Below are 24,994 nucleotides of genomic sequence, written 5' to 3' on the forward strand. Positions count from 1 at the left end.
GCACGTGTGCACAACGCAGGCAAAGATGATACCTGAAAAGAGAGCAGGCGAGTATACGCAGACACACTAAACCGATTTGCAATGTTTAGGATGTTTACTGACTCACACCCGTAAACCCTCTCGGCTGTAAGTGTATGAGTTTAGATCGATTTGCACTCTTAATAACCCTCTAAGGGTGTAAATCGGTTTACATAGCAGGGACGAAGTGCACAACAGAAAAAGTGGTCAGAGGTGCCGACTTACGGACAGATCAACACACAGACTACGAACAGCTAATTATGGACGATATGTACCACAGGCCACTTATGAACGAGAAGAAAACGTGTTTGTGACAGGCTTATGAAGCTTCTTCATGAAGAGGGGCTGCGCAGATTTATTTAACAATAGTATGCCACATGGTAAACCATGTGATTTAAAAAGAAAAAAGACGGCGTGCGCTGCTATTCTACTTGGTTGTTCACCGCTTTGAACAACAATATTTGAAACGCAACTCTTTGAAAGCTTGCCTACAACTATTATTCTTGCCTGCTGAAAGAAAATCCGCGCCAAGAAGGCATGTCTGTTATCTATTATAACTCACTGCCTGCACGAAATGCGACGCGTATACGCCGCCGCCATCTTATTGACGTCACGCTCTTCAGCTTGTCTATTTATCATTGTAGCGGAGTCGTACCACCGGCAGCCTTCACACGCACCCATGGACCACATCTGAGGATTATTTGCGAATCCGCGACAGCCTATGACGACGTGGCTGAGGCTAGCCGAACGCATCCTGTATGAAATGCATGCTTAATTCGTTTCATCTTGTCAAACGGCTTCTCATTCGTCTTCTGGTTGTCTTTACGTGCATTTCGGAACCTACATGCGATAACATTGTACGACACGACACCTTCATCTCAAAGCATGCGGCATCGCTGGTCACATTTTATTTCGAAATCGTGCCTCCTTTCGTTTTTGTTTTTAATGCACAGTGGCAACATCATCCGGATAATCATGAAACCGGAGTGCGAGCACAGGGGTCTGCTGTGCTTTCGATTTAAAAAAAAAGAAAAAAAAGAACGCCAGTAATCAAAGTTCACTCCGAGCTCCTCAGTGCGGCGTCCCTTAGTGCCAAACTTTGGCTTCTGTTAGTTAGTTATTAGTTACTTATTTGTGTCACACTAGAAAGCGTTTGTGGTTTGTTTGGCTTTGTTGAATTTTCGCTAAACTTCAAGAAAACCTGATATTCTTCTGAATAGTCATCCAAAATTATGCTTACCAACTCAATTTTGCTCAATTTAGAAGTCTAATTTTAGGGTATTTATTTATGTTGTGCAGGTGACTGATCTCACGTTTAATTAAATGGAGGTATAGGGGATCATGTAATCATATTAATTCCCGCGACGTTGAAGATCAAGTTTCCCTCCCCATTCAGTGATTTAAACGTTAACCTGATGAATTTGTTCAACAACAAACAATTATTTTATAGCTAGGCGAAGAATAACAGAGGAGCACTAACATCGAGCTTTCATCCACATGAAAAGCACCATTTCATTGTTCCAATTCTTACTCCACGTGTGTGACACCGTTGAAATGGCGGTCTCAGAAACGTGTCAAACATGGGCTCATCGAGGAGATTTTTTCGAATCAGGGTCGGGACATGAGGATGTTGTCGCTGTAAACTTCGAAGCAATGAACTTAAGTGAATGTCTCTCGCTATATAACGAACTTCGGGGAGTGTGGGAGGGGGCAGTGTACGTAAACACGTACCCCGAAACCTGTCACGTTAAAAAATGCTTCAAAATTTATTGAGGTATTGCTACAGCAAACGTGCTACCATGCTGGTACGAGAGTGGCCGTCTAGCTTTTATGAAACTGCCTGTTGCATTGTATCATAACGTCGCAAATTGAGCATCGGCGTACCAGGTGGCGCCACCTGTTCTGCAGGAGCTGACATGAAACATTGGTTGTTTTCTCAGTGCAGCCTTAGTTCGTCATTTCTCGGCACTGCAAAAAACTTGCAAAAAATACTAACAACTTTTCTTTGCTGATGAATTATTATGCTATATGAATGGGTTTTTCATGTATTTTTATTTAACTATGTTTTCAATTTAACGAAATTCGTCTCGGGTGCCCTTAACGTCGTTAATTGGGGCTTAACTTAACGACAGTGGCCTTTAAGGGACAATAAATGATGATGATGATGAACTGTGCATCTGTTTAAACCCACAGAATATGTCAGTTATCGACATGTAGAAGCTTGCGGAGGAGTTCTTCACGTCTATAGGGCTTCCGGCAATGCCAAAGACTTTCTGGGCGAGGTCGCTATTCGTTAAGCCGCACGACAAGGAAATTGTCTGCCACGCTTCTGCCTGGGATTTCTGCACCAATGGCGATGTCAGGTAAATTCACTAAATATCACATTTCATTTTAGTGGGCGTCCATGTTGCAGTTACTGTACATGTTACACTATACACACGTGATGCAAGCAAGAGCTTCAGCTAATCATTAGCGTGCTAATCATGCTCTCTGGTGCTTAAGGCGATTTGCACATTTATTTTACACATGTAGAGGTGAGTTGTCTTCAGCATTCAAAACGCGCAGTTTGTACTGCAGATCCCTACGTCTGCACAACATTGGCGCTCTATAACCGACTAAAATTGTGACACAATGAAATAAGTGGATTTTCAACCTAACAGTCCTGGCAGTTCATATACGATGGCAGATACCCCAGAGAGAGAGAGAGAGACGTAAATACCCCAATTTGCCCAAGAATAAAGTGCCTCACACGACATTAAGAAAGTAAGAGAAGCTGCTGAACTCTACAATTTATTTAGGGTCCTTCGTTATCTAGATTTCTATATTTTTTTTAATTCGGGGGTAAAAACGGGTGTTACGTTTTGAAATGAAAGCTGGAGAGGAAATGGGGGCTTTGTTGTCTGACAGGAGTCACGAAGGACATTAAGTATCTCGCACGCCAACGCACTAGCCGTCGTCTCATATCTTCATCATCATTTCATCGCTGTCGCCTTGGCATTGCAATCACGTTCGCATCACACACAAGTCTAGATTTCAGCAGTGTTACACCATTTCTATAAGCTATCGCTCAATTCTCCCCCAATTATACCAACCTTTTTCTTCGAGGTGTTTTTTTTATACAGCGCTGTTCTTTCTAGCTCCGATTCATTTCTGCGAAAATCTAGGTTCATCCGCTGGTCCTCGCTGCCTGCTCGGTCGTGATGGAAGTGGACGACCTCGCACGTCTGTCGGCGATGGCGGCATCAGCGGCGGCAGCCTCCAGAAAGCGGATCGGTCAGCAGAGCGACAGCGACAGCGAGGACACACATGTTTACTCTATCAGCAGTGAGGACACTTCCGATGACGACTTCCAGCTTCTGCAGAGCCGCAGAGCGAAGAGAAGGAACACCAGGACGCCCTCATCGTTAAGCACGCAAACAGTAAGACACACGCAGAGGCCGGACGTCAATACCATCATATTTGTGACCCTGCTTCCCACTGTCAGCATGAAGCTACTTAACAGGCAATCTGTGTCGATGTCACTGGAAGCCCTGGTGGCAAATGAAATATCGGACATTCGAGTGAACGCCCGAAAAATCTACTGGCGGTTGATGTCCAGCACGCGGCTGCTATGACCAGTCTACGCAGCGTAAGGGACCTCGATGGCATTCAGGTGCACCCTTACATCCCTCTGGGATCTGACGTAGTCACCGGCGTTATCTACGACGTAGACGTCGCCATCCTTAATAACGACTTACCGATTCTTATCAAGCCAGCCAATGATGAGGTCATTGTTGATGTTAGGCGGCTAGGCAATTCACGCTGCGTGAAGATTGCATTCAAGGGTAAATATATACCCTCGCATGTTAAGGTGGGACAATTCAGACATGCAGTGCGGCCTTTCATTGCGAAACCTCTACAGTACCGCAAATGCATGAAACTGGGACACGTGAGCAGCGTCTGCGAAAATCGGGCAACATGCCCCGGCTGCGCCGAGCCCCACGCTGCAGATAAATGTGGCGCGACTGTAATGAATTGTTCTAACTTTGGAGGGTCACATGAAAATTCATCGAAGATATGCCCACATAATAAGACGGAAATGGCCATCTTGAAAGAGGTGGCGAGAGATCATTCATCGCATCGCGAAGCCGCCGAAAAAATTAGGAAGCGACGTTCCCGTCGCCGGTGCTCCTCAAGGAAGACTGTTGCCTCTGCGACGCGCATGCCACTTCCTACAACACCACCTCCTCCTCTACCGCCCAGGCCAGACCTTGTGGAAAGGACCGCGAAGAACAAGGCCACTGAGAAGACCACATCTTCAGAATCTCGGCTGGCTTTACCGAAACGACACCATTCACAAACAGAATCACAACAAACTTTTGCTGGACCACCCCCGACGTCTACTGTCGGTGAGTTGTGCGACCAAAAGAGGCAGGTAGCTGATATGCTACAATCGCTAATTAATACAATGCGCATCATACTGAACAAGCTGCGAACATCAGCAGCTCGAAGTGCTCTGAAAATACTGGATGCACTAATCCAGTGCTTGCTAGCATCGTTTAAGCATCATGGCTCGACCAATAGTCTCCTTCCGCCCTGAAGTTAAAAGCGCGTCGATATTTCAGTGGAATACCAGGGGTCTAAGGACCCGTATATCAGACGTTCGCTACTTCATTTTTACAAATCGCTTCCCCATACTGGTAATTTGCGAACCAAATACGTCAACTCCACTGAGACTGTCCGGTTACGAATCTTTCGTCTCGTCCACATGCGGTGCGAGCACGGAAGTAACCATGTACAACCGCAAGGACCTTACATATGTCGCTAATGCGGTAGAGCCTCATGACGAAAACCAATATGTCTGCCTGAATGTCCAAAAAAGGACGTGTCATTTACACTAATTGGAGCCCACATATCCCCAGGGGGTCACTTTGACGGGAACGACTTAAGAAAATATTACTAATGAACAATGGCCCCTGGGTTATCACAGGTGACTTTAACGCGCGTCACCAGCTATAGGAAAGCACTAAAATTGACTCCAAAGGCACGAGACTTGCCTCCTTTGCTGCTGAGCATGATTTCTGCGGTGTGAATGACTGCATCCCTACATTTCTGCGAGGCACGACCTCTAGTAGCTGCTTGGACTTAACTTTGGTGTCACGGCGCTTTGCCTCACGCGTCTAATGGTTTACAGGTATAGAAACACACGGAAGCGACCATATTCCAACATACATAAAGATTAGAGGAGTTGAGCAACGCTCCTCTACTGTCTTGCTTACAGTTGATTGGTCAAAGTTTAATAAGGGTATGGATGACGCATGTCGGGAAGGCCTTTCACACACTATCGAAGATGCAATCGCAGAGGCATTGAAAGCATCCATCTGCTCACTTACAAGGTCAGCAAGGCAAACAGACTTAGACATGGAACTGGAGAGGCTGCGTGCGGCACGCCGACAGGCGGAGAGGAGGTATCGGCGCACGAAGTCCGTTTTGGATCTGAGGGCTTCACGACGCATACAAAAGAAAGTCCAGCGTCGTATGGATAAATTGGAAGGCAAGCGATGGAAAACTTCCTGTCAGTCGCTTGATCCCAGATAATCGCTCTCGAACATATAGAGAACGATTAGAGGTCTTCGCTCATCTCCGCATCAAAGGGAGCCCTTTGCTGCTCTGGCCCTCTACCAACTCCGCTCGGAACTTCAAGTGGCTGAAGAGTTCTGTGTACGGGTTGCTGGGTTTGTGGCCATCATTACTGACGCAGCACAGAATGACGTCCCTGAGGCACGTGTACCAGAAGTGAACGTGCTATTTTCACTTGAAGAACTACATGCTGCCTTGGCGACCTGCAGGCGTTTTTCATCACCAAGACCTGATGGCATCACGTATGCTGTCCTATGCCACCTTGGACATGACGCACGTGATGAGCTGCTCAACTACTACAATGAGTCTTGGCAGAACGGCGCCTTTCCTAAACAATGGAAATCGAGCTGCTTGATCCCCATTCTGAAACCTGGAAAGTCTCGCTTCAACTTTCATGATATTGTCCAGTTGCGCTTTTGAGCTGCGTCGGCAAATTGATGAAAAGAACGATCCTTGCTCGCTCGGAATGGTACCTAGAGCAATTCAATATCTATCCGGAAGCCATGACGGGCCTTCATCGAGGTCGCTCGACCATCGACAACGTCATTGACATCGTAACCTGGGTCCAAAATCAAAAAAGCCTCGAGCGCCTATCAGTGGCACTTTTTCTAGGTATAAAAGAAGCATACAACAACGTCGCCCATGAGGCCATGCTGAACTCACTTGAGGCTATTGAAGTTGGTGGCCGGTTGTATCAATGGATTCTGGACTATTTGACTGAGAGGTGTTTCTTCTTACAGACCGAAGACGGCCCAACTTCACACCATTACACCTGCCGTGGTGTGCCGCAGGGTGGAGTGTTGAGCCCTATTTTGTTCAACCTTGTCCTGGTAGGACTAGCGGAGTACCTACCGCAGACAGTTCATGTCTCCATATACCCCGACGACATTTGCATCTGGGCGTCTCCGGTGACTCACCGTCAGGTAGGAGCCAGGCTTCAGCGGGCGGCAACCATGACGGCGTCTTATCTCCGAGAACAAGGCCTCCGTATGTCTACTGCAACATGCGCATTGGTTGGCTTTACGCGCAAACAAATGTCACTGTATCCTGTTTTAATCAATTGTCAAGCTGTATCCTATGTTAAGACGCATCGCTTTCTGGGTGTAATCATTGACCGCAACCTCTCGTGGAGCCCTCACTGCGTCAATCTGAAGAATTTAGTTGCCATTGCTCAGGTCTTCAAATTTCTTCGCGGGAAAAAATGGGGAACACCAGTCCATTCTATGATGTAGCTATACAGACTTCTACGTTACTGTCTGCCAGTGTATTCAAATGCATGCAAGACAAACTTTTGCGCTTTGTAGAGCATATAAGGTCAAGCCCTACGCATTTGTTTAGGGCTACCTCGGTGCACCTCAACGGCAGCAACAATTGCCATCGCGGGAGACCATATGATCCAGACATATCTAGCTGTCGACTCTCTCCGAGCGCACATTCGCCATCTGTCAAGGATCCCCGACCATTATCTGGCCTCCCTACCAGCCGATAGACCTCAAGTGGCCTTTTCAATAGTGATTAGCGCTCATCAAAAGTCCATACCATTATTTTTCACAACGGCGGCGAAGCCTTCATCGCCCCTGTGGTGCCTGCGACAGCCTCAAGTGAACTTTACTATTCCTCGTATTAGAACAAAGTCCAATCATCCATCGTCGGCTCTGAAGCAACTTACGCTCCTATTACTGCACCAGACGTTTGATGACATATATATATATATATATATATATATATATATATAGATTGTTCGACCTCACCTACCATCTCAACTGCCGCATTCATCGTTCCAGCTAAGCAGGTTACAGTGAGATTCAAACTATCACACATTACTAAATCTACATCGGCAGAACTTGAAGCTCTCCATGCCGCGGTGACGTACGTCACCGAAGAGCCAACAGAGAAATGGGTCGTATTTTGTGATTCTAAGGCAGCTCTTCACAGTATCAAATCTGCATTACATCAAAGAACTTACGAGCAGATGATATCTGACATCAGGGAAGTGCACCACCATGCTCTGCAAAGAGGGCACATTATATTTCAACGGATTCCTGCTCACTGTGGCGCCATCGGGAACAACCTAGCTGGCAAGGCTGCCCGGTCTGCCTACGAAGATACCAAGACGCGTCCAACACCTTTGGTGAGGTCGGACGCTGCCAGGGAACTTCGCCTACTTGAACACAAAAGGTCACAAGATCTCTGGATGGCAAGTGCATTCAATTGCCGATTACATAAACTAGACCCCACGCTACGGCTACACCTGCCATCTAGCCTTTCCCGCGGCGAAGCAACCTTGCTGTGCCGCTTGTGGCTGGGAGTGGCATTCACGAACGCAAACTCCTATCGTTTGGGAATGGTCGAGAGCCCGATGTGCGACTCCTGTGGGTGCGAGGAAACCATCGAGCACCTATTGTGCACCTGCGCTCGCTATGACGTCCACGCCTCTCTCTGCGGGCAACTTTACACCGAGTGGACTCAAGACCGTTCGTCGAGTCAAAGATACTCGCACCGCGGCCACACTCGTCACTGGCACGAAATGCGATTCCTGCACTAGTGCAATACTTGAAGCGCACCTGCTCAAGAGACCGTTTCTAGTGTCCCTGTGTATTGTGTCCCTCCCACACGCACTCATTGCTTACTCTCTCCATCTTTTCCCTCTTTTTATTCCCCTTTCCCCCACCCCCAGTGTAGGGTAGCAAATCGGGTGCTCTTCTGCTTGACCTCCCTGCCTTTCCTGTCCTTGCTTTGTGTTTCTCTCTCTCTTTTCTTCATAACACAATCACCAAATCACGCGTGAGTATACAAAAATCATGGCATATACGTCATCACAACACGTCATTACTGGGCGATAATTAGCAGAGAGGGACGAAACATCGCGCGACTGTATACGATCAATCGCTTCTTGCGACTGTCATCTCAAGGACACCAAGTGAGACGATCATACCGGAACGATTTGAACGAGTGCGGAATTTTGTGTATTGCGTCTTTTGACGCAAGTGTCAACAATTATGTGGTCAGGAAAGGGGCGCAGAGATGGCTAATTCGACATGATGAAAGAAATGGCGTGTCGTAAAAATAGCCACGTCCCACAGAGCGACGTTAAAAGACTATATACGTTATATACACCGTAAGAGTTACATACAGTTACAAGGTCAGATACGATTATAAAAGCGACGGCATGTAGAACAACAGATGCAGATTGGACTGGGTAGTTTCACTTAACTGGACCGTACGATTAACAGAAAACCGACAGAGAGAAAGAGAAAGAGAGCAAACGATGCAGTTACGACCTATTTACCAACTTTTTTCAACGACTAATTATCGCCGAAAATTGCGACATTGAAGGCTTCTCGCTGTTTTGTCTTAAAGTGAATAAATTCATTTGCAGAATCAAGCAATGCGCGGAAGTTAACATGAAGGACCTGCTAATTATTCATCATGAAATGGGCCACGTGGAGTACTACCTCAAGTACGCAGAGCAACCCATATACTTCAGGGATGGTGCCAACCCAGGTGACTATTCACCTTTTCTCGTACCGCAGTTCTTCCAAAAAAGAATTGAATACTCGCATGCAAACTGAAGTTGTCACTAGGAAAAAAATAGACCACGTAAGCAGAATAGTCCTCACGGTAGCCGTCCACGCGAGCACTTACACGAACAGCCAGGCACTCAGCGAGTCAATATGTGATGTGATTTGCGGGAACCGAACCAGGCGAAAAAGAAAACATCAATTTCCATTGTAGCTACTACTATGTTAATTGTAATACAACGGCTGTGTAGTACACAAATCTGACATATTAATAATCACTAGTCCACTGCGCCACTCGTTGATGTCAGGCACGTGTTTATTGTGTGACAATGCATGCATTTACACCGTAGTAGTGTAGTGTGAAGCAGATAGACTTAGTAGGCTGGCTTATGGTACCTGCGTCAACAGCAACGTAAATAATTTGACTTCGTTTGTAGATTTAGGTGAATATTGCGCGTGTGTCTGCGCAAATGTGTTTGTGTGTACTGTATCTTTATTGCGATATCAATTATACGGACACTCCAAGCGCATTCTTGCCGTCGCCTTCGCCGTGACGTTCCGAATAAAGTCCAAGGGCGGTAACACCGTCACCGGCGTCGTATGTTGCGTGTGCGAGTGAAAGCACACGAGGGAAGCCAACGATCGCGGCTCAATCCAACACCACCTAGATAACACAAGGCCTGTTTACTCCCATCCTTGATGTCACGCTACCTGGCCCCAAATTTCCATTGACAAGGCTGGCGTGATGAAAGCGGTGACGTAAAAATCACTGTTGCCTAGTCGGGAGCGTCCCCATTAGGTTCTATGGCAGTCGGGCCAGGTAGCATGACATCATGGATCGGAGTGAAAAGGCCTTGTGTTATCTAGGTGGTGTTGCTCAATCTCGCGCGCGAACGAAGAAAGCGGAGAGCGAATGCGCCGTGTTCCGTCGCGCGAAAAGCCGTGGGAGATGAGAGGGGAAAAGCCGTGGGAGATGAGAGGGACGGAGGAGGGAGAGGGAGGAAGGGCGACGTTGTGCTCCGGCAGCAACTGCGCATTTCGCGACCGGGCGCAAGGGCAACTGACCATCGCGGCTCAGTGTTGCGTCCCATATATGGAAGAAACCGGGTAGGGTGCCCAAGATGGAAGGGGGGGGGGCGGAGTTGCGGCGGTGGCTTCGACTTCGCGAACAAGTGCGTACTTTGCACGGCCGCGCGCTTTCGCGCGCGCCGTGTCTTGAAAGGTATCCGCAGACGTCTGATACCTCTGTGCACGCTGTGTCCTCGCCGCTCTTTCGTTGAAGCGATACACCGCGCGAACGTCACTTCGCTTGCTGCTGCTGTCACGCTTGCTCAAACCAACGTTTTGGCAGCCATCGAGTGTGATGTGTTCATGTTTGCTTGTGCGCGCCGACACCATGCTGTTAAGTCAGTTAGCAAGCGAATGTTTACAAGTTTATAGGACCGATAATACTACTATTCTTACTTCGTGCAGGTGTCTACTAATATGCCATTGCAATCGATGCTTCGGCTTTCGAGCGAAACCGCGACTTTTTTTATTAAACAGTGTTATGAAATTTTATCACGTAACACGTCCGCACGTATGAGACGCCTTTCTGGTTAGCTTTATTTTTTGTTCTGTTATTCGTTGCTGTATTTTGTGCCGATTTGTATGTATAATTACGTAAGAATATGGGGAAAAGGGGTAGCGTTAAATTGTCAAGTAAGTGCCGGGACAGTCAGCTCATATCCAAGGAGAGACAGTCAGTCTCTCCTTCTATTCGTCTGCAGAGTTTAAATAGCAGTTAGGACACCACCACCAAGACTGAACTATTCAGGCCGCCAACTTGTCTAATGGCTCCAAGACAGGGCCACATTCGTCCATGTCAACAGTCTAAGACTGAAATTGCAAGATCGGATGCTTAAAAGGCTAACACGAATGTTGATGAGCTAGCATAATTCAAAACTGCATGGCGGTTACGAGGGCAGCGTCTTCCCTGCAACGTGCTAGGGGGGTCTCTAAAAACTTAGGAAGACAATGGCCCTTAACTAAAATGATATCGCCGATGGAGCTCCAGGCCGTTTAATATATTGAATCGAATCACCCGTTATACAGTCTGAACAGGGAAACTGGCATGATATATAGAGTTTCACATTTGAAAGGTAACCTGTGTTCGCTGCCCTAAATAACAGTAACAACCTTTAAAAGCCTTTCTGGCTTGGATGTTTCGGTAATTTCGCTGATTAGATGTCAAGGTAGCATCGATGTTATCAAAATTTAAATGCGGAATGTGCTCGTAACTTCAGCGTCAGACATTATGTTGCACATGCTATGAGATGGTACTTGGTGCCGCAATTACCACGCTCGCGTCTGTCGATACGACTTGTCGTCCGACTTGTCCAACTTGTCGATCTTCAGTCCGACTTTAGCCGTGACAGCTTAGAAGCTATGGAGCTGCGTTGCTGATATCGAATTCGCAGGTTTGATCCCGACCGCTGCAGCCACATTTCGATGCAGGCGAAATGCAAGAAACGTTCGTGTACCTACAGATTTAGGCGCACGTTAAAGAACCCGAGGTGAACATGCAATAATCCTCATTCCATTACTATGACGTGGCTCATAATAATCACGCAATGTACCTTCGAATTGACATTTCGGTGCGATGGCCTCAGATTACGGCTCGGCCTTTGGGGGGTAAAGTGACGTCAATGTTTAGGGGGAGAGGTGCGTGCGGCGGGGCGCTATCCGAGAGTATATGAAGCATGTCAGGGTACTTCCCTGCAATGCACCTAGGGTTGTCTGGGAACGCGCCGTATGAGGTGGAGTCGAGAAGAATATTCCAAAGCACGCAAGCAATAGCAGGTATTAGCATTTAATGTAAAGAGCACCAGTTACCTCTAATATCACAAAATGTGCAGCTTTGACAAATATCGCTCTGTGCTCATACTGATTACAAAACTGGGTTTACTGTGCTTATATTGGCTCGTTGTTTACAGGTTTCCACGAGGCGATCGGTGACACTATTGCACTCTCTGTGGCGACCCCGGCACACCTCAGGGTTGTCGGGCTTGCGAACGTCGACGTCGAAGACGAAGGTATATCCGAGAGTATAACGAGACTTCATCTCCTTCACAAGGAGACAAACGGAGCAAATTTTCCTATTGGCATATTGTACGGTGTTGCTATTTCATCGAATACATTCTTTTCCGGGTTAAAATCTGGGTTAAGCATAGACTACTTTATTGGGAAAACTTGCGCCTCGAATGAGAAGCAATGCTCGAGTCACAGTCGTCAGTCGTCAAATCTGAACGCAGGGGTGAAACCCTTTCTCTACGCATACGTATATCAGCGTACATTCCAGAGTGATCGATGGCTCTCGCGTATCTTCGAGAATGTACGACACTATTTGTGACGCGCGTGAATATGATCAGAAATTGGACGTTTGGCAGCACATTAGCAAACAATGTGTATAATCACGTTAAGGCAATAAATGTCCATTATTTTTAGTACATGTTGCGCTGGTATATTTGGACGGCAGGACATGTCTGCTATATATGCAGTAAGCAGGGTGTACCGTGCGTTTCTGCAGAAATTGGACTGAACTACCTGTACAGCACTGCCTTGTACAAAGTGGCCTTGCTTCCTTCGGCCTACGTTTACGACCTGTGGCGTTGGAACGTGTTCCGAGGCTTGTACAAACCCGAGGAGTACAACAACGCTTGGTGGGAACTACTGTGAGAATTTTACTTCTTTACAGCATGTTGCCGGTCGTGCCAGTTAATCCCGAGCTGAGTATTTAAATTGAACAGGCCTGGTACCAGAGGGCATAAATGAATACTGACGAGAAATAAGTTGGCACGTGATGACACTGGCCCCTCGAGGCGAGAACGAGGAAGTTCGCGGTTACGCGCGCGCTCTCTGGGGATCAGCCATTACTAAAGGCAGACTTTTTTTGCCAATCTGTCGCTAGTGAATTATTTTAGCTTGTACTAGCTGGGTGACATTTCTGGTGTAGGGGCTGGGTACGTAGAAGTTAAGATCGCCGGAGCATACCCCAGACCTAAGCGCGGCGAGTAGTTCGGCCGAGCTTGCCCCTGTGCACGTAGGTGCTAGCCGACGTCTCCAGGGACTGCACGGCACGGCCACAGCACAGCATGGTATGCTACCCGAACGAACTCTAATGACGAACCAACCACCTCCTGCAGCTATTGCAGCATCGCACGCGGTCGTCAATCACACCCGGACGCCGAATCCGTTCCATGGAAGTGCTTCAGAACACGCCTACGACTGGCTTGACCATTTTGACCGGGTTTCCAACCTCAAGGACGGGACCCACGAGCGTAAGCTACGCTACGTGTACTTCATTCCTGAACATTCCGCGAAAACATGGTTTGAGAACCATGAGGCGACATTGGCGTCAATGGAAGAATTTCGTCGGCAGTTCCTTAATGCCTTCGCCAGGGCGGACAGGAAGGAGAGGGCGGTGTTAGCAATGGAGGCGAGAATTCAAGGCCCGAATGAGCGAGTGACGGCGTACGTAGAAGACATGAATCGGCTCTACAGACGTGCGGACCCTTCTATGACTGAAGCAAAGAAGGTCCGTCACCTAATGCGCGGCGTCAAAAAGGAAATCTTTGCTGGCCTCATTAGAAACTCACCGACGACACTTGCAGAGTTGCATGACGAAACCGCTACCATGGAAAAGGCCCTTCAACAGCGAGCCAGGCAATGCAACCGCGACGCCGTAATTTCAAGGGAGCTCTCTGCCGTTACCCTCGGTAACGACATCGGCGCCTTGCGAGAACTCATCAGGGCTGTCATCAAGGAGGAACTGCAGAAGATGCAGACGACCGCTGCCCCTATGGGAAAACTTTCCATTGCGGAAATGGTGCGCGCTGAGGTACGACAGGCCGTACGTGTTCCTGGACAGCACGAGGCACCACAGCTGGAGCGGCGTGCTGAAATAGATTACGCTGAAGCGACACGCCGTCCACCACCCTCAAGTGCGTACAGCATGATACACCCCGCTGAACAAATGGACGTAAGCTTCAGGCCTCGCAGCCCACCGCACGTCATCGAAGCAAGAACTAGGAAGATCGACGTCTGGATCACCACAGGCTACAAGCCCCTTTGTTTTGATTGTGTCGAAGCCGGGCACATCAACAGAATGTGTCCTTATCGTCATGTGGGGCTCAGTGGATTTTCGCCGAATGCACCTCGTCCACGACCTGGTGAGCGGCCGCCGGAAATAGAGTTTCGTCGGGAATCGTCGCAGTGTTGATCAACGATGGTACGAGCACCGTTCGCCGTTTCCTGCTCCTTACAGGTCACCATCATCAAGCCGAGCCTTCTCTCGCGGCGCTCCCAGACACCGCTCGCCTAGCCTGGCGGGTCGAGAAAACTGAGTTCAGCGACCTCCGGTGGGGAGACAACTGACGTCGACTGTACGTAAGATCCTCCACTACAACGACAACGATGTAAACAGAATGACGCAAACGTACAGACACAGTCAAACGCCATACCAGAGGAAGTAACGTCGAACATTACGGTCACCGTAGACGACGAAGAAATGACGGCGTTAATCGACACTGGAGTGGACATTTAGTTATGAGCATGGACCTTGCCTGCAAGCTGAAGAAAGTTTCTACCGAATGGGCTGGGTCGCAGGCTCGCACTGCAGGCGACCATCTGCTAACCCCGGTAGGAAGATGCACAGCGCGAGTGAGCAATCGTGCATTTATGTACAACGGAGATTTCGTTATCCTCACAAGTTGTTCGAGGGACCTAATTCTGGGAATGGACTTTCTGCAGGCTAATGGAGCCGTGATTAACTTACGAAAGTCGCAGGTAATGTTTTCGACGGCACAGGCCTTAGCAGGGAACAGCACTGACTACACTTATGTCAACGCCTTAAGGATTGTTCAGGAGAACATCACGGTGCCGCCAAGGAGCAGCGTATTGACCCTCGTAACCTGCGACGTATTCGACGGCTATGAGGGTGTTGCCGAGGCAAATATGCCACTGTGGCTCTAAAGACACATCTGCATCGCCCTAGGCCTTGTTCGATTACAGATTAAGCGCTTGCAAGTATTGTTGACCAACTTCAGCAATCAGTATCAGCACGTCCATAAAGGTACAGCTGTAGCGTTCCTAAGTGACATTGCTGACTTCTCCGACGTCGGCATATTACAAGTGACTTCACCGGATGCAACAACTCCCGCCAGCCCGAGTACCCGCGTCCACAATAATGTTGACTTAGCAGATGTACAGAAGGATCAGCTGCTAGGCCTTGTAACAGAATTCTCTGGCTGTTTTTCCACGGACTCTAAAGTCCAGCGCACCTCCGTTACGCAACAACGGATAGTTACAGAGGAGTCGGCGCGGCCTGTTCATCAGCATCCGTACCGCGTGTCACCTATGGAGCGGAAGGCGATTAAGCGTCAAGTTCAAGAAGTGCTAAATAATGACGTCATCCAGCCGTCGGCAAGCCCGTGGGCATCGTCTGTCGTACTGGTAAAAGAGAAAGACAACACACTCCGCTACTGCGTTGACTACAGAAGGTTTAACCGAGTGACCAAACGCGACGTTTAGCCCCTGCCACGGATCGATGACGCTGTGGACCGTCTGCGTCATGCTCAGTTTTTTACTTCGTTAGACCTAAAGCCAGAGCACTGCCAAATCGAAGTGGACGAGCGTGGCCGTGAAAAAAACCGTTTTCGTGACTCTCGACGGGCTACACGAATTTAAAGTCCTGCCTTTCGGTCTCTCCTGCTAGTAACAGCGCAAAATCTAGACAAGAGACGAGACAAGAAGACACCACAAGCGCTGACTTTCAACAACTCTTGTCTACATTTTGCGCTGTTACAAGCAGGATGGAACACCAACAAGCCCAAGCTGCTATTCTAGCGAAATACCTTTCGGTCTCTGTTCCGCTCCTGCTACGTTTCTGCAAATGATGGACACTGTAATCGTTGGACTAAAGTGGCAGACGTGCCTAGTGTACCTAGACGACGTTGTTGTGTTTTCCAGCACGTTCGATGAACATCTCGCCCGGCTACGAGGCGTCCTTACTGCAATACGCAAGGCAAACCTCACCATCAAGCCTGCAAAATTTTACTTTCGCTTCCAGGAACTCAACTTTCTAGGCCGTGTGGTCAGCTCCCAAGATGTACGCCCTGGCCCAGAAAAGCTCGCTGCCGTTGCCCAGTTTCCTCATCCTAAAGACAAGAATGCTGTTCAGCGATTCCTGGGCCTCTGAGCTTCCTATCGTCGTTTTGTTGAAGGCTTATTAAGGACTGCTGAACTACTCACGAGACTGACGCGACAAGATGTGCCCTTTGCGTGGATGGAAGACCAAGAGCAGGCCTTCACCGAATTGCGCAAACGCCTTCAACCCGCTCCAGTGCTGGCGCATTTTGATGACACCGCGGCAAGTGAAATTCACACAGACGCAAGCAACGTAGGACTCGGAGCCATTCTGGTTCAATGGCAAGACGGCGCAGAACGTATAATTGCGTATGCGAGCCGTAGTCTCTTAAAAGCAGAGGCTAATTATTCAACCACCGAAAAAGAACGTTTAGCAGTCATGTGGGCCATCAGCAAGTTTCGACCCTACTTGTACTGCCAGCCATTTCGAGCGGTCAGTGATCACTATTCGCTCTGCTGGCTTGCTAATCTACGACACCCATCAGGTCAGCTCGCTCATTGGAACCTCCGCCTCCAGGTACACGACATAACTGTTGTCTACAGATCCAGCTATAAGCATAGTGACGGTAACTGCTTGTCACGTTCACCTATTCCCTTGACAGTCTCCGACTTGGAGCTCGATTTGCCGTTTCTAGATGTCATCGACGTGGTGCACTTGGCTTACTATCAACATGCAGACTCTGAGCTGCTTCCAGTCATCCAATATCTCGAGGGAGCTGACGTTGCTATCCCATGCCCACTTTCACGAGGATTGACGTCGTACTGTTTGCGGAACGATGTCCTGTACAATAAAAATTTAGAGAACATCCAAAAAAAAAAGGCTGTGGCTTAGGTAAGGTTAAGCCCAGGATGCGAAGCATACTAGCCTTTATTTTAGTTGTTGAACCACTGTTTAGCCTGGTGAACTGCTGTTGCTTGGCTATATTTGGTTCGGCTAGACGAAGAAACAACTCATGCATTACTTCTTCGCCTTCAAGAGTGGAACGCGACAGCGTTCCCGTCGACCCGCCAAGGGGTGTAAGACAATGGGCTACAGGGCAGCGACTACGCGTCCCGCATTGGACGCGGTGAGCGTCGAGCAAAGCAGCGTTCGGCGCGGCAACGAAATGTGCGCCTGAGCAAGAGACGCACGCCTTAGAAACAGCGCGTTTCTAAGGCAACACCGCATTCACTAGAGGCGCTTTTGTACCGCTTTGAAGCGTTGTACTCGTGGCTCAGTGGTAGCGTCTCCGTCCCACACTCCGGAGACCCTGGTTCGATTCCCACCCAGCCCGTCTTGCAAGAGTTGAGCCAAAGCCACTTCTCCTCTGTCGTGACGTCACGGTGTCACGTGATTTCATGGTCACCGCCGCGCCTGAGGAGCTGGGTTGAGCCCTCGTAATATGCTTCGCATAAAAAACGTTCCTTCTCGTCATTCCGACGGTGCTGCGCAAGGAATTTTGACAGGCGTGTCATAACGGTCCCTGTACCGGCCACTTAGGCTTCGCGTGGACATTAGCACGCATACGGCAGAAATACTATTGGCCATAGCTATTTTCGTCGGTTCGGCGCTATGTGCGAACGTGCCGTGATTGTCAGAGGCGTAAAGTTTCACCCGTCAAGCCTGCCGGCCTCCTTCAGCCTTTGGATCCGCCTCCGGCGCCGTTCCAGCAAGTGGGAATGGACCTTCTTGGTCCGTTCTTCTCGTCATCCTTACAAAACAAGTGGATAATCGTGGCAACTGATTATTTAACTCGTTATGGGGAGACGAAAGCTGCGCCGCGGGGAACTGCTGCTGAAATAAAACTTGGTGCTGGGCTGGTTGGTGATGCATTCTTTAAAACTGATGGTAGCGCTAAAAAGGAACGGACACACGAAGAAAAGACGACACGACGACGAGGAAACGCTACTGACAACTGGTTTTATTTTTCGCAAGAATTCTATATTTAAAAGAATCACAACACATGCGCACAACCGAACTACACCAGCCTTCTTTATCGCCATATCAAAAAACAATGTCATGCACGCGAAGCGAGATGATAAAACTCCCGAGCAGCAAGAAGTGAGCACAAGACCAATTGAAGAAAAGCCATACCGTTATGGTTTTTCAAATTTCCCCAGAAGTGTGCGCTCAGCCGAGTACAAATTAATTGAAGCATCGCTGATGCACAGACCCGCCTTTTCTTGTATGTGGAAAGCTTCCAGCAAAACTCTAGCTTTTGCACTTGCACTTCTGCCCAGAACCTTTGCTTCTTTAAACCGTGGCACGCACTCGCAAACTATCACATGTGAAACTAAATTCGCAAGTTTGTCTTGTTTTGTTATGTTCTGAGAGTGTTCCCTTAAGCGGTCATTGAGGCAACGCCCCGTCTGCCCGATATAGCACTTGCCGCAGGAGAGGGGAATAAGGTATAAGTATAGTATAAGGTAAGTAGCGTTTCCTCGTCGTCGTGTCGTCTTTTCTTCGTGTGTCCGTTCCTTTTTAGCGCTACCATCAGTTTTAAAGGCTGCTGCTGAAGTCGCCAGCTTCTTCGTCCATAACATCGTGCTTCGCCACGGTGCACCCGCTGTACTCATTACTGGACGCGGTGCAGCGTTTACAGCGGAGTTATTGCGACAAGTCGTCACGCTGACGCACACCGACCACCGAAAGACCACAGCCTATCATCCCCGAACTAAAGGCTTAACAGAGCGCCTAAACAGAACATTAGCCGACATGCTCTCCATGTACATTGATGTGGAACACAAAACATGGGATAAAATATTGTCATACGTGACGTTTGCTCACCATACCACTGTGTAGGAGACCAGCGAGTTTACACCATTCGAGCTTGTTTAAGTAAGTCGCGTTACAACCCCCTTAGACGCCATGCTCCCGGTAGACCTCGGAGCCACGAGGAATGGTACCACTGAAGAGGTCATCGAGAAAGCCGAGGAAGCTCGCCAGCTTGCTCGGAATCACATCCGCACCCAGCAGAAAAGCGACGCCTGACGTTATAAGCAGACCCGACGGAACGTCCAGTACTCACTAGGCGACCGCGTGTGGGTGTGGACACCTATACGACACCGTGGGCTCTCGGAGAAATGGTTGCGCCACTATTTCGGCCCCTATGAAGTTGTACGCGACTTCAGTGATGTGAACTACGATGTGATGCCTCAAATCTCTGATCCTGGTTCTAACCGACGCCGTCCGCGTGCTGAACTCGTCCACGTATTACGGATGAAGCTGTACTACGCGCGCGAGGGATAGCAAACCCTCACAAACCGCTTCAGCATTTTGTACATTCCTATATGGTTCTGTTTTTGTTGTGTGTCTTTTGACGTTGGCACTTTTGCCCATAGTGCCCGCCCGCTGCCCATAAAGCGACCGAGTCGGACGCTTTTAAGAGAGGAGAACTGACGCAAAATAAGTGGGCACGTGATGGCACTTGCCCCTTGAGGCTAGAACGAGGAAGTTCGTGGTTGAGCGCATGCTCTCCGGCGATCAGTCATTGCTAAAGGCAGACTTTTTTTGGCCAATGCTAGTGAACTACTTTAGCTTGTACTAGCTGGGTGATAATACCATAGTGAACTTCCGCTATAACGAAGTCATTGGGCCAACAAATATACTTCGCTAGAAGTGTTATTCCATTAAAAGCGGAGAGGCTGTAAAACAGCTATAGAAAGGACGAACGAGTACTCCTCCAACAGCGTGGGAACGGAAATGCATCCATGCTTGATAGAGGGGTCATAAGGGTGCATAAATCCTGATGACGCCCGTGAGGAGCCGCCTCATCTGTCGGTTATCAGCACGTGATAAAATTACACCCAATGAGCTGCCGCCGCGCAGGACAGAGATGACAGCGCTCTTTGTCCCTCTAGATCGATGCAGGACCGTGTATGGTACACGGTGCGGATTTCCCACTACGCGTGTCGCACTGTACGGTGTCACGTGCCATAGCACTTTTTCACCCCAAAAAACTTCGTATAAAGCGACGTTTCGGATAGCACACGCGGATTAACCATGTATTCCACGCCAGCTTATACGAGTGAAAATGCGACTTGGCCTTTGTGTCGCTGCTCACACCTAACGTGAATTACCCTGTCAGCACGCATGGCTGCATCGTTATCATATTTTTTTGTGTGTGTTTATGTCCACTGCAACACGATCTCCATCGACCGCTGTCTTGCTTCAGCGTACTCGATACAATGCCAGCAAATTTGCTAATCTTGGGACACAATCTAATTGTCTGACGTCTTCGACAACGTTTCCCCTTCTCTTCGGACCTATATTGTAGCGCAAAAAGGCTCTCTGCTCCACGCGTCACGTGGCATGCCAAGAGCAGGTCATTTGATCCCAACAACCACTCTCCTTCTTCCTGTCAACCTGGATTAGGACATCCGTGCTAAAACCAAGAGCGCGATGACAACACAGGCACAAAGATGGACAACACAGCTCTCTATCTCGGTGTCTGTCGATACGTTGCCTTGGCGTTCTTGGTTTTAGCAATGCAATACCCACGAGCATCGACCCTTGTTGGACATCACCTGCACGTGCCCATTTGCTCTGGGATGCATACTGTGTTCTGCCTGCCCGATAACGTTGCGCGCACAGTTTACCGCTCCGTCGTTCAATTGGCGGTCCTTAGCACCTTTCTCGCTCTCTCTCTCTTATCTTTGTTTTCCTCAAAGTTTCAGCCCACACAGTTTAGACATTTCTTTCTTGTTGAAGTCACACCTGTTTAGATTAGGATCTATTTAAATTTTATTTTAACTGTAATCTTTTGCCCTTTTCTAATTCCCCAGTACACGGTATAGCTAATCGGAGATATCCTCCGGTTGACCTCACTGTCATTCCTTTCCATTTAACTGTGCCTTTCCCTCTTCACGTTGCACTTATTTGCACTTTATTTTGAGAGCCTTGTGTTGTACTAATGCCAGTAAAGGAGTAACAGTTACTGAAGATAAGCGACTCCGTTACAGACTGAAATACCAAGGAATCTGCCCCGGTATTGCACGCTCCACGGACGACTTTGACGCACCGTCCAAGTACCACATATCTGCCAACGTGCCGTACATCAGGTATGGCGCCAGAACTTGAGTGAACGTAAATCCTTAGAGTAGTTGTTGGGTCTGCGGGCTAACACATGTCGCTCTACAACGAGTATGCTCGGTGCTCTAACCTTTTCTTTTCATTTGCAAACTGTGATATCGCATGCTTGTTTATCTATCCTTCTTCCGAAGTTGTACGTTTTCTCTGGTTCCTGCACGCGACACTTGCAACCTCTGTTGGTGTCCTTTTAGTATGACATTGATCGTATGACGTGTTCTCTTTCGTTCTTAGTCCTTGTTTTCTTAAGTTAAAGGAGTGCTAACATGACACTTCTGACTTGTCATTTCATTGGGTTAAATCGAACCACAATCATTTCTCTTCATCACATGCGGAAGAGGTCAAGAACGTAGAGGGCGTACGGCCTTGCGAAGGCGTCCGCTCCTACGATTCGGCAGGCGGGCCGTACGCAGACAAATCTCGCAGACGTGCCGCAATTTTAACGATCGAGTGGCGTGATACACAACATTCATATAAAAAAGAAACATGTATACAAAAACCTGACAGATAAACACAAAGTGCAATTTATTGCAAGACAAGACTGTAGTTAAGAAAAAAGAGAGGAAAAATGATTGACAAATGATATTACGACTTTATTCAAACTCAATACTACTCACAATGAAAAACATTGAGCAGATGAAAACCTTCAAGAAATGAAAGACAAAATCAGCTAAAGAGCGCATGCCCCTGAACGTCCTAAATCACTCGGTATGATACATTTGCTTCTCCAAGCTAATTTCGATTTTTCACACAGGAAGTGGGCGTCATTACACACCAGACTGCTACTTTTCTTTGATGAGTGACGCTGTAACCCGCGTGCGCAGCCAGGAGACACGCAGGCATTACTTCATCACTTTTGTCTATTATTCTTGTTATAAGTAAATAAACCATAACTGAGCTTATTACTGCATGAATTCATCTAATTTTACTCGGTTTATGACGTCACAATAATGTCTATGAAACAATGTTCGGAGTCTCGAGGTCCACTTCAGTATCAAGGTAAAATAGCCCATAAGTGTTTTCCACACTCTATACTAGCCAAGTGCCATCTTTCTTGCGTGAATTAAGTTTATGGTAGGATTTCTACAGCTTGGAAAATATGTCTCAGTGCTCGTTTAACTGTGCGTGTAGGCGAAGTTGGTATTTGAGGAATTGTGCAGGCTACTTGTCTATTACCGTTATACGTGCGAAAGTGCGGCTTGTTTCTCTTATCGAAGCTATGCCTAATACTAAAGTTCCTCTCAGCGTACATGACAGCATCATCGTTATATTCGTCCCCATCGCGAAACGAAATGTGTACTTGCAGGCCGAAGGCCCTTACTTTTGGTCTCCAACTAGCTCCCTCTGGCATCGGCTGACCTAATTCTACGCCTGCAAATTTAATAATTTGATCACATCACCTACTCATCTGCCTCCCATAACTATGCGCTTCCTTGCCTTGGTGCCCTTTCGTTACTCACTAGGAGACCACCAGTTATCTGTTCTATGAATTACGTAACGTGCTGACATCTACTCCTTCCTCTTAATCTCAATTGAGCTACCAGCTACCCGTATTTGCTCTTCAATCAATATTGCCGTGTTTCTGTCTTGTAATTCTAGGCGAATTTTGCGCTTCATGAAATAATATGTGGCCCTCATTTCCTTCCATGATAATTTATTATTCATGAACTTTATTGTGCACGGAATAAAGTTGTCTCACTCACTCACTCACTCACTCACTCACTCACTCACTCACTCACTCACTCACTCACTCACTCACTCACTCACTCACTCACTCACTCACTCACTCACTCACTCACTCACTCACTCACTCACTCACTCACTCACTCACTCACTCACTCACTCACTCACTCACTCACTCACTCACTCACTCACTCACTCACCAAGTTTCGGCACCGTACGCTAGCACAAGTAAAACGGGGTGACTGCATCAACTTTCTTTTCCAAAATATCGGTAGTGGGCACTCGTGGTTTGCGATGACCTGCATGCCATGTTCGCTTCGATACATTGTACTTTGTCTGGAGATGTCCTTTTCGTTATCGCGGTCCCCTGATAAACTTACTCCTTCACAGCTTCATGAGTTTAATTACCAATTAATAAAACCTCTTTTCTGGCGAGGCATCTGAGCATTACTTTCCGTTTCTGCTCGGAAATCTTCCATCCTGCCCTGAAATTTTGCGGTTGCGCGTCCTCGATCAGTCACATCTAGACTTTTTACGATTCGCTTTTTTATGAAATCGTTCGAACGGAAATTTAATTCAAATCGCAGGTACTTCGTCAGCATAATACTACAGTTCCAGTTTTACAAGGCGCTTTGCGAAGAAGCCAACCACATCGGACCACTTCACAAGTGTGACTTCTACCGCTCTAAAGAAGCAGGAAGACTGTTTGGGTTCGTTGACGAGCATACATTTTTGGGTTCTTGTACGTTCAGGTGCCGCGGTCGTCGGGTCAGTTAGTGATATTGCGTCATTTTCAGTGTCACTGCTTCTCGTGCGAAGCAGAATGCTTCCCTTACGGATGACAAAACTGTTCGCAGAACGTTACTCAAGGATTAGAAAAATCTTGTATAATTGCTCGAGCAAGGTGGAGTGGGGGCGAGTGCGTGTGTTTTCTGGGTACATAGAAACTTGTCAGTAGACATGATATACTTGCTGCAGGTTACGTCAAAGATGAAGAAACGACCCTGTCCAAGTGTTCGAGCATGTTTAAGAAAGACAAGGCGGGAAATACAGAGTGCATATGAGAAAAAAATGATCAAATAAAAGTTAAATAGGAATTCAATGTATGGACGATAAGTAGAAGCCGTCCACGATGGACGGCTGGAATGTAGCCTCCTTTTTGACACGTAATGACGCCTTGACGAGTGCAATCCGAGAGACGAGAGCAGCTGATTCGGAAGAAGGGGAACACGTCATGCTGCAGGTGACCCCATGATCAAGGAGGCCATAGACACATTGCAGATTCAGCTCGGCACCCACGGGAATTCTTATTAGTTCAAACTCTTCGCGGCTGGAGATGACCCCGCGCGCTAGATCTGTTCCACACGGAGTTATCCATGGGCGTGTGGAGCGGCGAGCGGTCATCCTTTTTTTTTTTAGATTCGTGAGGACTGGTTGTTGCGTCAACAGCGGTAACGGATACGTGGCTGGAGCTTTATGAGTGGTTGTGCTTCCCTGGGCACACAAACTGGCCATCTGCACCATGCGCACAGGGCACGGGAACGTGGACAATCTGCATGCGGTGTGTGCGAAAGGCGATCCATTGAAGATTCTGTAGACATCCTTCACTATTTGGGCCGAATCAACGTAGAAAACTTTCTTTCGTTGTTCCTCATGGCAGTAGGGAGCGTAAGATGGTCAACGCGCTGCATTGACCACCTCTTTAATATTCTCTATCTCTCTAAATTCTCTATCGCTTTAATATAGTATGAATCTTTTGTTGCGGAAGCCGACATGTTTTGCTGGCGAGAACACGTCACGACATTGAAGAAGGTTCGAATGAATCTTCATTGTATAATGCGGATTACATGTGCGATTTCTCCTAGCATCGGATAAATTTAAAGTATATTTTTTGTCATCT

At 47.9% G+C, this 24,994-nt stretch overlaps 1 protein-coding gene and 1 pseudogene across 1 annotated transcript in view; both read left to right on the forward strand.

The window, feature by feature from the left end:
• The window catches only part of LOC135911444 (angiotensin-converting enzyme-like), a 194,891-nt gene that overhangs the window by 37,557 nt on the left and 132,340 nt on the right, over positions 1–24,994 (forward strand). The gene's annotated exons all lie outside the window — the stretch shown is intronic.
• LOC135911448 (angiotensin-converting enzyme-like) overlaps positions 1–24,994 on the forward strand; it is a 60,973-nt pseudogene that overhangs the window by 24,342 nt on the left and 11,637 nt on the right.

The sequence above is a fragment of the Dermacentor albipictus genome, chromosome 4 (genome assembly GCF_038994185.2).
Source record: "Dermacentor albipictus isolate Rhodes 1998 colony chromosome 4, USDA_Dalb.pri_finalv2, whole genome shotgun sequence".
Lineage (NCBI taxonomy): Eukaryota > Metazoa > Arthropoda > Arachnida > Ixodida > Ixodidae > Dermacentor > Dermacentor albipictus.